The sequence below is a fragment of the Dreissena polymorpha genome, chromosome 9 (assembly GCF_020536995.1).
Source record: "Dreissena polymorpha isolate Duluth1 chromosome 9, UMN_Dpol_1.0, whole genome shotgun sequence".
NCBI lineage: Eukaryota > Metazoa > Mollusca > Bivalvia > Myida > Dreissenidae > Dreissena > Dreissena polymorpha.
In genome coordinates, this window is record NC_068363.1 from 34,618,614 (window position 1) to 34,633,411 (window position 14,798).

Consider the following 14,798-nt stretch of genomic DNA (forward strand, 5'->3'; position numbering starts at 1 on the left):
AACTACGAATATCAAAGCTATACGAAAACATCCTACAAAAGAGTCTACGGCATCATCGCACAGATTAGTTCATTCGCATATTGACTTTGCAATGGTCTTTTTACGGAAGTTCCCACTTACCAAATCAAGAACTTACAGCGAGTTCAAAATCGTGCCGCAAGAGTAGTCTTGAATAACCTATCACTGATTTCCTTAAAAAGTTACACTGGCTCCTTGTAGAGGCCAGGGTGATGTTTAAAGTTTTAGTTGTAGTATTTCGGGTTATCAATGGTACAGCTCCAGTTTACATAAGAGAATTGTTTTGTACCTGCTCGAGGACAATACAAATTACGGCCACACAATGACACAAAATTCTGCATCCCTAGACGACGAACAAAACTAGCTGTCAGATCTCTAGCTGTCGTCGGTCCAAAATGGTGGAACAATCTACCTGAGTATCTTAAGGCTTGTAAATCTGAAGCTAGTTTTAGATCAAGGCTGAAAAACACATCTCTTTGGACAATTTTACAAACAATTAGTTTACTTGTAGGATTAGTATAAAGTCTGCATTTTTACTAACTAAAATAGTAATTGTTTGTTGATTGTTTTCACTTTCTTGAACATAAATGTATATCGTTAACAAGTTTTGGTCTTAATGCTGAATATGTAATTGTGAAGCGCAATAGAATATGTAAATAATTTTTGCGCTATATAAATGCTATGTATTTGTATTTAATTATTTACCATATCCTCGTTCACTTGGCATACCCAATTTTTTGGTTGTTATTTTCAATGAAGGTCTTGTATTTGAAACTGAAACATACTTCCATATGTATTCAGAAGAAATGGATTGTTCATGCAACCATCCATCCCACCATTTGCATTTGGTCAGGAAAATGATTTATTTCTTTTGAACCCAGTTTAAGTCATGCATCTATTTCAAAAATAAATGAAAATAAGGTTCCGTTCTAAAGCCTTTCATCCAAACAACACCAGGTTCGAAGCATGAATGCATGCGACAGCCAACAAGACTCGGTTTATGGGAATGAACCTATGCAGATGAAAACAAAACATTGGATGCTAATGAATAGGTTAAGCAGATGCAGGCGTGTCAACAAATTATAAAAAATAACATTTATATTGACACAATTTATTTCATTGACACTTTTAAACTTACTGCGTTAGTGATAACGCTTTATATAATGATCATACACTCGAGTGTAGACCGAACAACGTTCAAGTTTCTTTGATAATATAGGTGCATGCCTATAAACGATTACACTGTAACTTCTTCTTAAGAATACCCCCAAAATGTCAACACACACAAGTATGAGGCACTGTTTAGCAAACGCAGGTCTGATATGTTTATATAATGGTGGTCTGTTTTTATATTGTGTTGTTTATGACGCTTGAGCTTCAATACAGAATACAAGGTTATACTAGGGATAAATATTTAAATCAACACATGAAAAACTATTTATCATAAAATTGCGAAAATGAAATAACACGTTTGAGTCAATCGTTATGCATTTGCAGTCATTGTATTAGCGGTCATTTGGACGCCATGTTGAATTTCTCTATTTCGTAATTTGTTCTTTGCTCCAAAAAACCTAAGTATAGACACAAAATAATGAAATTTAAGTGGGGTACTCACAAAGTTATCATCATTAATAGGTTTTGGACGCCATCTTGAAAAAAAATCTTATGGTTGGATTTTGGGAAAAACTTTTGATATGTTATAAAGGACATTCTTTCCTGCCAGGATCAGTTAAAATACCTTTTGAAGCATTCGTTTTGTGGGGGGTGATATTTTTTCATATATTGACTCGACTATTTTGCATGTTCGTAACTGATTTTGTTAATTTGTAGCAAGTGTATAACTTTAATTAAAAAATAAACAAGTAAATAAATACATGAACATATTACAGATAAGTTTAATATATAAAAATGCATTATCAATTATGTGTCCGTCGCGCTTATTAATCAAGCAATTAAACAACAAAGGGTTTTACGTTTTGATCCATAATGTCAGCTATCCACACTTTTGTCGATCTCGCTTGTACGAATATGTATCTGAGGTTGGCACTCATGTTTAAGAATATGTCCTATGACCAAGGACTTATCGTAGTCTTGAAATAGCATGCAAGTGTTTACCATCTTGGAACTAGATTCTCAAAGGGGCACACACTGTAACATTGCTTTGAATTAATCCAAACTATTGACAAATGTTATATTTTATGTGATGTTTTCCTAGAAAAAAGGTGTGCACCATTGCTTGATATTGCAAATGACATTAAATCCTTGTTTTAAAAGTTTAGTATGGTCTTAAGTTTTACAAACGAGAATAAAATGCAAACCAACCATTCGTAAACAGCAACCTCTGTGTTAATGTTGCATGCACATTGTGTCTCTGCTTCACTTGTGATTACACTGAGACCACCCGTTAATAATGCAAGTAAAATGAAGAATCTTAAAGTATATTCATCATAAAATGTTAGAACATTTTTAATTGTGAAGCAGCTAGTGTGTAAATAACAACCATCGATTCAATTATTGTGTTTTCAATTTCTTTTACAAAAGAAAGCATAGCTAAATGATTACATTTGCCACTAAAGAAATTCATGTTAAAAACTGCATTGAGCTAAAAGAAAAATATTTCAAAGAAGCAAAACATAGTAAAAAATCTATTGGTTCGATTTTGTCATGAGCGTGGCTACCCTTGTGCCATATCCTTACTATATTCTAGTGGAATACTCAAATTTTAATCAAATTTTAAAACGACTTGAAATTATCAAGTTCATTGATATATACAAAATAATCATTGTGTATGCAATGAAGCAAATTTTATTACTATCAAAATCTCTATATGTGTTCTGTTCTAAGTGAAAGGGGCAACTATCATTCGATGGTCCACTTGGACAGTTCGCGTGGATCTGCCAACAGCCACCATGTTCATAATTGCATGTCATGTGACTTATAAAACGTTTAAATTCATGAGCATATATAATCCTTGTGATTTGTGTTAAATAGATTAACGTTGCCGTTATTACGATATGAATCGTATTATTCTTCATAAGGTTGGCATGTACAAACGTTAAGATCAATGTAGAAATGTATAAACAAACATTAACATTTTCACTATGACTAAATTCGCACTAATGTGGATGAAAACAATGAAACATTCAGTCTATACAGAACATAAGAATCGCTTAAATATTACCACAATTCAAACACAGACAGTTATATAAGGTTGTTATTACAGGAACATGATAAGAATCGACCTTGCTTTAACAAATGCGTGGCATGCGGCGTTTATTTCCCTTAGATATCGAAGTTGTGGTTAGCAAATCAATAACGGGCATTGTCGTATAAAGGTTTGGTATTGTTTAACTGAGAGGAAGTTAACACAACGCGCGTGTTTGCGAATGAAATCAACACATTTTTTAAGATCATAATGTTCTTTATTTCTAACAAAATACATCAAGAAATACACAAATAACTTTATATTACACTTACATGTAAATGGCAAGTTTATGTGCAGTAGAAGGAAAAAAGTATCAAAACTGTATTGTAGAAAGTCCAGTACACTTTTAAACATCAGTATTATATAAAAGTTAACATATATAAACACATAAATGATAGCATCAATGCATATTTTAAGTATAAAAAATAACAGTTATTCCAAGAAAAAGTATATGTTTATCTACTTTGTTTCAAAACAACATATTGATTGCTCGTAACATGTTTATAGGTAAAGTAATCTAACCAGAAACTGGAGCTCTTATTGTGTGTGATAATTATAATAACATAATAACATGGCTGAGGCGCGCAGATTATTTAAGATGTTAACGCATGTTCTATTGGATACATCCCTGTCCCGATTGGACGTTAATAACTTCAAATCTTTAGACTGATTCACAACCCGATTAAAACTCAGCAACAATTTAGGAATGTTTGCGTTAATGAAATGTTTAAACACATGTATCGTCAATATTTGCGGCAGAAAATATAAGTCCGTGTAATGTTTATGACAGGTCGCGTGTTATAGCTGTTTTGCGTTGCAACTCTGTTCAGTCATTTCAGCATATGCTATCTTGAAATTAAACTTTAACTTTGTTTGCGATAATTTTAGAACTACATATCATTCACGTTAACAAAACCATATTGCCTTCTTTTGATTTCTGTCAAATAACATGCATCTATTAGAAAATGGGTTAATTTTTATAGTGATAAATGTCTAACAATACAATATAATGGTGTTGGTTTGCATAAACATATTTAATCTACTTTTGTTTTAATATCATTGTTTCAGATAAATATTTTTGTAAAAAGCATAAAACCTGAAGATGCCTGAAAATGCCGACAAACACAAAATACATGTATCTATTAACTATTTTTATATTGAATGTTTATTACCGGCCTATAATTGTTCTCAAAGTTTCCCTGATGTAACAATATAGTGCTTCAATTAACAATTAACACCCTCAGAATGCGTGATTAACCATCCTCATTTCAAAAGATTATCGGTCATTATTATTTGGCCTACTTAAACAATTCTTATAAAAAACCTATCAATACCCTACAGTCATTTTCTGGTAATTACATTGGATCACGACGTCGGAGGAAATCAGAAAGCGTTTATATTGTATAGGTATTACAATATATAATTTTGATATTTACTAATTTAGTGTTGCGTGTTTATACATATTTGCTTATTCTGTGTATTTTACTCCTATTTATATTTTCTTACTTGTATAATAACAGTCGCATTCATTTACACTACATAATAAATATCACTTGAACTTTTAAGCGTAGTCCCTTAAATGGATAGTGAGAAAATTATGAGGAATTAATTATTTGAGAATGATCAATAATATGTATCACTTATCATGAAATAAATTATTTATCAATTAGTTTTGTTGTTAGTAAGCACCTGTACAACGAAGCTCTCATATGCGCATGGACTCACATTTTATTTGACAGTAATCCAATTTATATGGAAAACATGTTATGAAACACAAATGTGTTCACAATTCAATCACACTTATTTGATGTTTGTCGTGAGCACATTTTAAGTAGCAGCACCAAACCGGAAGTATAATGTTGGCTACATTGTAGCGTAAATAAAAGTAAAACGTTTAAAGACGTACTCGCCAGTTTAGTTTATTTTTTTTTATTTTTTTTATGTCACACACAGAATTTGATTACTTCTGGTAGTTTGCTAAAGCCACCGTTTGCTCATTTAAAAATGAAATAAAAATTGAGGGTAACCTGTGCTGAAATGTTTTCTTATATTGGGCCGTTAAACATTCGACTATTTCAGCGCATGGGCCAACAGCTTATAAGCATAAGGTGATTAAATAACAAATTCGTTAGGAAGCTATCCGGTGTACACGATTTGTGCACAACTTGAACTTCTTCAATAAAATAGATGCATTAACTTGTTTCCCATAATTAGACCTATGCTCGCAGTTATCAGCTCGCGATACAAAAAGGTTTGCTTGGCTGTAGCGATGATGGTCGATTCTTTTAGCGCAATTATGTGGAACTTAAATGTTAAATCATTCGGCTTCTTTATGCTTTATTATTCATATTGTTCCCTTACTTGATATCCAACCCGTTTATCATTCGAATACTCGAAACAGCTAACACTAATTTCTCAACCGGTACAGAACACTAAATTTGCATGAAGCTAAATTACCGCGTACGTCCTTAAAATGCTGTATTGGTGGCATCGTAGTTTTGATATATAACAACATTAAATCAAACACAATTTTTATTTACTATGATTCAGCAATTTAAAAGTAAAGCACTCGTAAAAACACGAAAGTACAGTGACTGAAAAGGAAAATATGTGCTATTGCGTGTAAGCAGAAGAAACATACGTTTTAATAGGAATAAAACAGACATTGTCAGTAGTCAATTAAGTAACAATAATTTCAAATCACCTATAACTATTAGTAAAATGCCAATTACAGGCCCAATATCAGAATAGCCCAAGACAACGAAATCGGAGCATCAAAAATTTCATATGTTCATAAGTGAAATAATGATTTGTGGAGTGTATTTTATTATACATCTCTTTGTATCTATGTAGCAGTTCATATGTTTACGAGTCGATCTTACAATATACAAGAATAGATTAATTGATAATAATACCTTTGCATACATTTATAATATACAAACGCACGACTTCAACGATTAGGATTTCATAATTCTAAAATGTGTTACTTTCGGTAGATTCACTATTGTGTATTATGTCATGATCAAAAAAAATAAATGTTAATATAGTTGATCATTCGTAAATTAAAATTGATGATATATCGAAACCAACGCATACAATCCAGCAAACACAAAGCCATAAGAACATTAGAGTTGAAATAAGCATGCGCATTATTCACAATCAAAAATCAAGTATTCACTCATATGCAAAGCCAGCAAGTATCAAATGTATAATCGCATACAACAACAGCAAGTATCTATTATATTACATTATAAAGAAGTAGCGAGTATCACTTGTATTTCTATATACAAACGCTTTAACCGTTACATGTTACTTCAATGCAACGGCAACAAGCATAATAGCTATGCTTCTATTCAAAGGAAACAAGTATCATGTGTATACTTCTTTACAAAAGCAGCAAGTATCACTTGTATTCTCATGTTCAAAAGCAACAAGTATCAGCTGTATTCTCCTTTACAAATTCAGCAATGTCACATGTATTATCATATTACAAAATCAGCAAGTAACGCGTGTATTCTCATATACAAAGGAAACAAGCACACTGTGTATAATTCTGTACAAAGGCAGCACGTATCAATGTTATTTTCATATTCAAAACAGCAAATATCACTTGTATTCGCATGTACAAACGCAACAATCATCACTTTTATACTTCTATCAAAAGCAACAATCACCACTTGTATACGTCTATACAACACCAGCACGTACCACTTGTATTTTCATGTACAAACGCAACAAACATCACGTGTATACTTCTATGCAAAGGCAACAAGCATAATGTGTATACTTCAATACCAAAGCAGCATGTATCACTTGTATTCTCATGTTCAAACGCATTAACGATAACGTGCATGCATCTATACAAAGGCAACAATTCTGAACGATCAATGTTTAAGTACTAATTAGTATTAATGACATTTCGCATGGTTGATTTGATTCCAAAACAATGTATGTTCATATGAATTATTTTATTTCTGTATTAACAGAGTTCGCATGCAAATATTTTTATGAAATGCGCCAACTTTTGTTTCATAAAAGTGTCTTTAAGTTGCATTTCCATCCTTCTTGTTTGGAGGTGTAAAGATGCGCAACTGAGTTAATGATATTCGCCTTGTAACCGAATTGTTCTAATACTCTACGTTTTTGTCAAACATAAAACTTAAAGAGAAACGAATGTTTTCCAATACTGTCATATCATTAAAAAACATACGTCATAAAAGTTAAAAAAAACTGCATGAATAAATTCGAAATTTGACCAACACCAGTAGGTGTGCGATGTGATAAAATGGTTCTACGAAAACAAAGCAGTTTTATGAGAGCCTGTGTCAAAAAATGAAATATTGTGATACTCAACCTCCACGATTCATGGTGCTAATCATGTTCACATACAACATGATCCACATACATGTAAGAACAAGGGATATCATGCCATTTCCACCCGTCTGCACGCCAAGAGCAAGTGCATTGTTCGTTGCCGTCAGGCTCTGTCGGTGCCCAGGCCGTGTAGTTCACCGCTTTTCCAGAATGTTGCACCAGAAATGAATTCGTATTAGATGCTTCGATAATTCCAATACAGAGACCATAAACATCTGTCAACAAATAATTGTTTGGTAAAAGCCAGAAACAAGATATAAAAGATACATGGAATTTCCTACACAGTGTTTAAATAACATGACACAAAATCATGTATACTCATATTTACGCTTTTGAAGTGAGGGATGATGGAGGAATAACTTAAAATTGTAGATAGCAGATGGTATAAAAAACATCCATAAGTTGGTATAACGAACAGCATCATTGCTTCACATGAGCCGCGTCATGCAAAAATTGGGTCTTATGCCATAATGGTGGACCATGGACAATGGGCGGTCACAACAACTCATCCTAAGTTCAGGAAAGCTAACAATTAAAAAATCACGTTTGTGAAATGTAAAGGAAGGCAATTGTTATCAGCGTTGTTTGAAACTGCGGATAAGATGGGTTTTTAACAAAATGTGACGATCCAGATTAGAACGATTACCTGTTGGCGTCTTTGATAGGCGATCGGCTAAGAAATCCTGTTCTTCTTTGCTGTCAGGTACCACAACATGCGCACCAAACAGCTGGCAGTAAACCTACGACATATCGAAAACATTTAATTTGGTTCACTTTTTAAGACATTTGCAATAGTTTTTAATGGAACATGCCTTCAATCATTTGCACATAAACGCCTCAATAAATATTTAACAAAACAACCAACAATACAACGTTTGGGTCATTGAATGAATTTCTCACATAACGAATGGTTAAAATATACTGTACTTAAACTTAGCCTGGTTAATTTAAATGTTAGCCATTGTGCTTTATGGTTTATAGGTTCCTCACTTTCTATTTCGAGTGAGTTACTTTAATCGTAGAATACATTTGCGGTTGTATATAAATAGAAATAAAGCCAAGCCGATCATTTGACTTTAACTGTGCATTATACGGATAAGCCATCACAATGCTTACACCTTTTTCATAACTTTGTTTAAACATTAATTTCATTTGGTCAAGTATGCTCACGCCGTATGTATTAAGTGTATGACATTCGACATTTATAATTGACCTTTACCGTGTTTCCTTTGATTTTTAAAAACGTCAATTTGTCGCTCCATGGTAATAACTTCGGTCAAATAATTTAAAACGTAACCCTATGCTACGGACAATGTTTAACATGGTTCCTTTCCTTGTATTTGATTTGATTGGCATAAATATCTTGCTTTAACATTTGATATTAAATTCCTGTTCTTCCGCATGACACGCCATCTCACTTTAATTGACATTTCAAGTTATTTGAAACCACCTATACTGGACCAAGAAATGTAAAAATTAAACCGTACTAAAAATAAAATGTGTTATATTGTTCATGATAATTTACCTAAATGCTTAAAATACGTGTATAAAAGATATTGCATAACGCAGTTTAATGATAAGTAGAAGAAACACTGAAACCTCTGCGTCGGTGCACTTCATTTTTGTGCTGACATCCAAGAAGTATCTGGACGTTCCGTATTGCCATTCAAAGATGTTGGCATTAACTAAAAAGAAATGGGTTACTTTTTAATGTGTCTTTAGTTTTTATATCTGAGAAAAAATTTCGATTAATGCTATATACCCTATATCATTTGAAGGATTGTTATGAAAAGTAAATAACGTATAATTTCAATGGGCATTGGGTTTTCAGTAAGAACGTCCTTCTTTGGAAAAAATGAATCTTATGTGAACGCTCAAATCGCAATATAAGTTATTTGCTAATTGTTTTTCAATAATATTCCAAAACAAATTGTTAATAAACACAAACATATTTAAACAGACAGAGTATCATTTGTTTAGCACCAAATGTATCGCTGGATTCGGTTTTCTTGTTCAAGACTTTATCAGTTACGTTTAGAAGTCGCTCTGTCTGAGCACCGATGTATGTTGAATATTGTGAAGCATTTTGTACCGAAATAGACAATGATCATTCCGAAAATTGCAAACACCTTACCCAACTGATAGTACATGTTTGCTTGTGACGCTGCCAACGCTGATGACATGTTGGTTAGTTTCTTGCAGCCTGTGCATGAACCGTTGAAGGCTGAAAAGAAGATCGCATCGCATCCAATTGTTTGGCTACAGACAGTAGCGCACTGAGTGATGCTGGAAACGCCAACGTGAGTGAAGACGCGATAATTTCCAACACATACTTTTTCCACATCGACATTGCCTCTACGGAACTTGGATGTTTTAAACCCTATTGTATCTTTCACAACAATAAGAAAAACTGCGTACAGGTAGACTGTAGGATTCATTGCGCGAACTTTGCGAGCCGAAGTGTTCAAGCTAAAAATTTATGTCGAAATGAACTTTATCCTGGGCTTTTCCTGATCGAGCTCATTAGTGCGTGTTTTATTGAACGCACCAGAATAATTTATAGATCTTACCATGTCAGTTGTCAACGAAGCGCTAGGCCGCGTCATTTGCAAAATGTATTTTAAGCTCATGTGCGCTAACCGGTTAGACGTGTGACTGTTTTGACAAGTGCCCGTTTCAATGGAAATCAGCTTTTAATCATGTTTTTTACAGCGTGTTAAAGGTTACAATTTGTTGTGATCACTATTTCCGACTTTCAAAGTGTTTTCAATAAGCTTTACATTAAAACGCCGTCTCCGTCTAAACCACTGGGCTGATATTCACGAACTTTCGCATGAATTATGATAGGATGACCCTCTTTCAAAGTTGTTTTAACAGCCCAATGCATTTTCGATTCACCGTCGCTAAAATATTGTTTAATGAAAACCGCAATTGTCAGGAATTTAATATATGTTACAAAAACTCGGAACATGGTCCTGTAATTGTTTTTTCTGAAGTCATGCCCTGTGGGGACACAACTATCAACAACCAAGAGGTCACCTGATTTAAATAGACCTATATGCTTAATAACTTTTTTAAATCAACGTTTTTCTGAAACGGCAAGGGTCATGTTTATATATTTGGTGCATAGTATTAGTTGGAAAGTTGACATTGCATTGAGATTTATATTGATTGATATTCAGAAAGAAGACCAGTACAAATTCATTTCAAGAATGCCCATGAGGTCAATAGTGTCCTCGTCCTAGTTATTATACTATTGATATAAATTTATATTAGTAAGTAATTTACCAAATCTTCTCTAAACATTAACTCCGATAGTTCCTATGCTGCATCAAATATAGAGATGATGTGCAATTTGTTTCTTAAGTATCGCCCCTGGGATTAATACCAACCACGACCCGGTGTTCTTAATATTAATAAATGTTATATTCGTAAATTATTAAATAAAAATCTCCTCTTAAAGTATAGGACCCCCATTTCATTGGCATGTGATATGCAATATCAGGTAGTGGTCGTCTGCAAACGATGTAGTGATCAGATTATGCTTAAATTGAAGTAAACCTGGTATAAATGTTAATTGGGATAAAATAAAATTGCAAAACAAATTGTAATTGCGTTTCAGGACAACCATTTTGACGTAAAATATGTCATTGGGGGTATGCAGAAAACATAAATTCCCCTGAAATTTACGCACACCATTAAGTTGTATTAAAGGGATCTTTTCACGCTTTGGTAAATTGACAAAATTGAAAAAAGTTGTTTCAGATTCGCAAATTTTCGTTTTAGTTATGATATTTGTGAGGAAACAGTAATACTGAACATTTACCATGGTCTAATATAGCCATTATATGCATCTTTTGGCGATTTTAAAACCTAAAAATTATAAAGCGTTGCAACGCGAAACGATTGAATAATTTGGAGAGTTCTGTTTTTGTCGTTAAATTTTGTGAAACTACGAATATTGCTTACATAAGGTATAAAATACATCATGTAAGTGTACTCGGCGGAATAGCGCAGTAGGCTAAAGCGCTTTTACTTCAGGACTCTGGCAGGACTCAAGGGGTCACTGGTTCGAAACCTGGTCCGGGCAATGTTCTTTTCCTTTTTTTAATTTTATTCTTGATTTTTTACTGGAGCTTTTACGATCCAATGTTTACATTTATCGATATAAAGCATTTAATGAATAAGTTAAAAAATACCAAAATCTGTGAAAAGGCCCCTTTAAACAAAGCATATTTCGTGATGCCTTAATTGAGCTTAATAACCTTTGTTTAGCATTTTTTTTGTTAAATACGCAGTAAAGTAGTCAGAGTTATTTTCGATAAACACGCGTATCGTACGAGACCATCCTAACCGTACCTTGAGTTATGTGCACAAAATCGCACTCATAGCTTTTTTAACTGTAGCTGAAGTTTTGTATTGTCAATGCGAGTTTTAGAGTTAGAAAAAGTGTTTTTAAATACTTAGTTTATATTTTTAACGGGAACTCTTAAACTAAGCTCATATTCTTTCGTATCATTTTTTTCTGCTGAGGAATTCTTGCATATACATCGACAACGCAGTACAATGATTCGAGCACGATTACCGGTATACCTTTTTCAGTCCATGATATGGCAAGCCTCGTCGATATTTTAATTTAATCATCGCCTGAAAGATAATGAAACGATAGTTCAGTAGCCTGTTATGTTTATTATTTATTCATTTTTACATAATGCGGTTCATAAAAAAGCAATATACGAGTTCCCTAGTCCCCAGTGGAGCGATTATTACAACGCAGTGAGGTATCGATGATCTAAAACGAGCCTCAGTGAAACTGACTGTTGACGTATTTCTACCGAATCTTGATGAATAATTGACCAGATCGTTATCTAATTTGAAAATAAAACCATTGGAAATATGTGAAGTATTCAAGGGATCATTAAATTGATCTTTATGACAATGACTTCATTATATTTCATTCCTGTTGAAGTGTCATTAACTAATATGTTATTGATTATGATGAGAAAATAAGGTTATTATGTGTATGTACGTCTGAAACCATTGCTATTTAATATTTAAAGATATATAACTACAGATTGTATAGAATGACAATTAACACTCGTTTTTGGACAGTAGGGTTTGCATCAATTGTTCAGTTTATTAATGTATGGATATGTTTTTGCTATTTTGTTAACATGTTAGTAATCTACATCTTTTTATTTTAATTCAAGTGCTCGAACGGATAATCCTATGTCCGGCGTCCGTCGCCGTGAGTCGTGCGGTGTGCACTGTGCAGAATTTTGTGCGATGTCAAATTATAACTCCTCCCCAATCTTAAAGACTTTTTTTCTTCCTATCTTCATACAACTTAATCAGAAAATAGCCGGACAGTATATAGTTATAATCATGATTACGTGCGTCCAAAAAAAACGTCACCCGGTAAAACCCGCAAAAACATTGCTACCACTCTAACGACCACCCGAAAGCCTAAGTCTCCATAAAACATAGTCAGAATACTATAACTATAGTCAGAATACTATACGCACGACCAAGCAGCGAAGCTGCGAGTGGGGGTAGGTGCGGGACGGGGTTTCCTCCTCTTGCTAGGGGGGTTTGGGGGGGCCTCCTCCCTCGAAAAATTTGTAAAAATTCATTGCAGATGGTGCGTTTTGGTGTTATCTTTCAGCCACGTTTTTGCAATTTAATTCGTCAATTTCTTGCTTGAAAAAGACCGATAAAAAAAGAAACTAAGCACGTCATTATTTTCTGCTGAAACTGATTTTATGTGGGGTATTTGGTAAACAGAAAATTAAATTCTTTTTTAATTAAACTGTAAAAGAAACACTGTTTGAATGAAACAACAGCATGCTCGCTGAGTATTGAGCGAGCATGCTAAACTTTTATTTAACTCTATCAATAAAACCAGTTTGGACGATGTGTAATTTATTAAAAAGAAAACATCCTCTAATTTCACATAAAACACATGTCCACTTGTATGTGCAATACTACACCCTGTACAAAGTAATGCTAATCTTCGATCTTTCCTTTGTGCAAAAATGTCGACCACATGCTCAGCGTTAATTTCTCTTTCCCTATATGCATTAAGGAGTCCCAGTCCAGACAAGCGTTCCGTCCCCATTGTATTCCGCAAGTATGTCTTGACCCTTCGCATTGTGGAAAACGATCTTTCTGCAGTTGCGGTGGAGACAGGCATAACGAGGAGTAGCATAAAGCATTTTCTTATGCTGGGGTATAGCTGCTCACTCGCCAAAGCTAAGCTCTCTTCAAGTGCTTCGGCGGGATCAGGGCGGTCCATGGCCAGTGCTGCACTTGTCCACCAAGTGCGCCATTTCGCTTCATCCACTGTGAGACAGGACCTAAATCCTGCGTACAATTCCTTAAAGCTGTCTTCAGGAAGATTCGACCTCTGTACATGCAAATTGAAACCGAAACCTGTACAATAGATAAACAATTTTATTACATGTTTGACGTCGCGGGAGTAAAATATAGCCATTACATATTTTTAATATTAAATTTGGCGCGCATTTTTTCAGTGTACGAACGTCGATTAAATTTAACGCGTTTATATAGGGCATTAAAGACAAAGAATCAATGTTAAGCAGTAAAATATGACGAGATAAAAAGAATATACCATGTGTGTCTATTGCCGTTGAATTCATTAAAATCGTTGAATAAAAGATAAAATGCTCGACAGTGCCTATCATGTTATATAACTCGTTTAAATAAATTCAATGTTAAAAGGTATGAATGTAATATAGTCCTCTATATGTACAGTTGTTGACATGTTGTATGTTTACAATAACACAAATGATGGGAAATACTTGCTTAAATCGTTCAAGTAGTACCTTGAATATATCCAATTAATAACATTTCGAGTTTATACCCAAATAATTTAAGTTTACCCGTGCTGGAATGAGGGATTCTGCCTTGTACCGGTCATTGCCCTGTAGTAACCTGTCCTCCACCTCTGTTAGCAAATGGTCGGCGAACGGCAGATGCATGTTATTTTTCCAAAATTCGGACACATTATTAGCTGGGGCATTTGGCCGCTTTTCTGGCGTCTGGCGTTCCTTGGCGTTGACGTTACCACGTCTACCGCGGATGCGATGTCAACCGCCTTCTCGTACAAGGCATCCCACACAGTGTCGTCTGCACGTTCATTCTAAAATAACGATTTGACAGCTGAATATATATAGTAAGA

General features: G+C 34.0%; 1 protein-coding gene across 1 annotated transcript in view; it reads right to left on the reverse strand.

Annotated features, from left to right (window-relative positions):
* LOC127845955 (aquaporin-4-like) overlaps positions 1 to 14,798 on the reverse strand; it is a 170,391-nt gene that overhangs the window by 50,916 nt on the left and 104,677 nt on the right. The window lies entirely within an intron of this gene.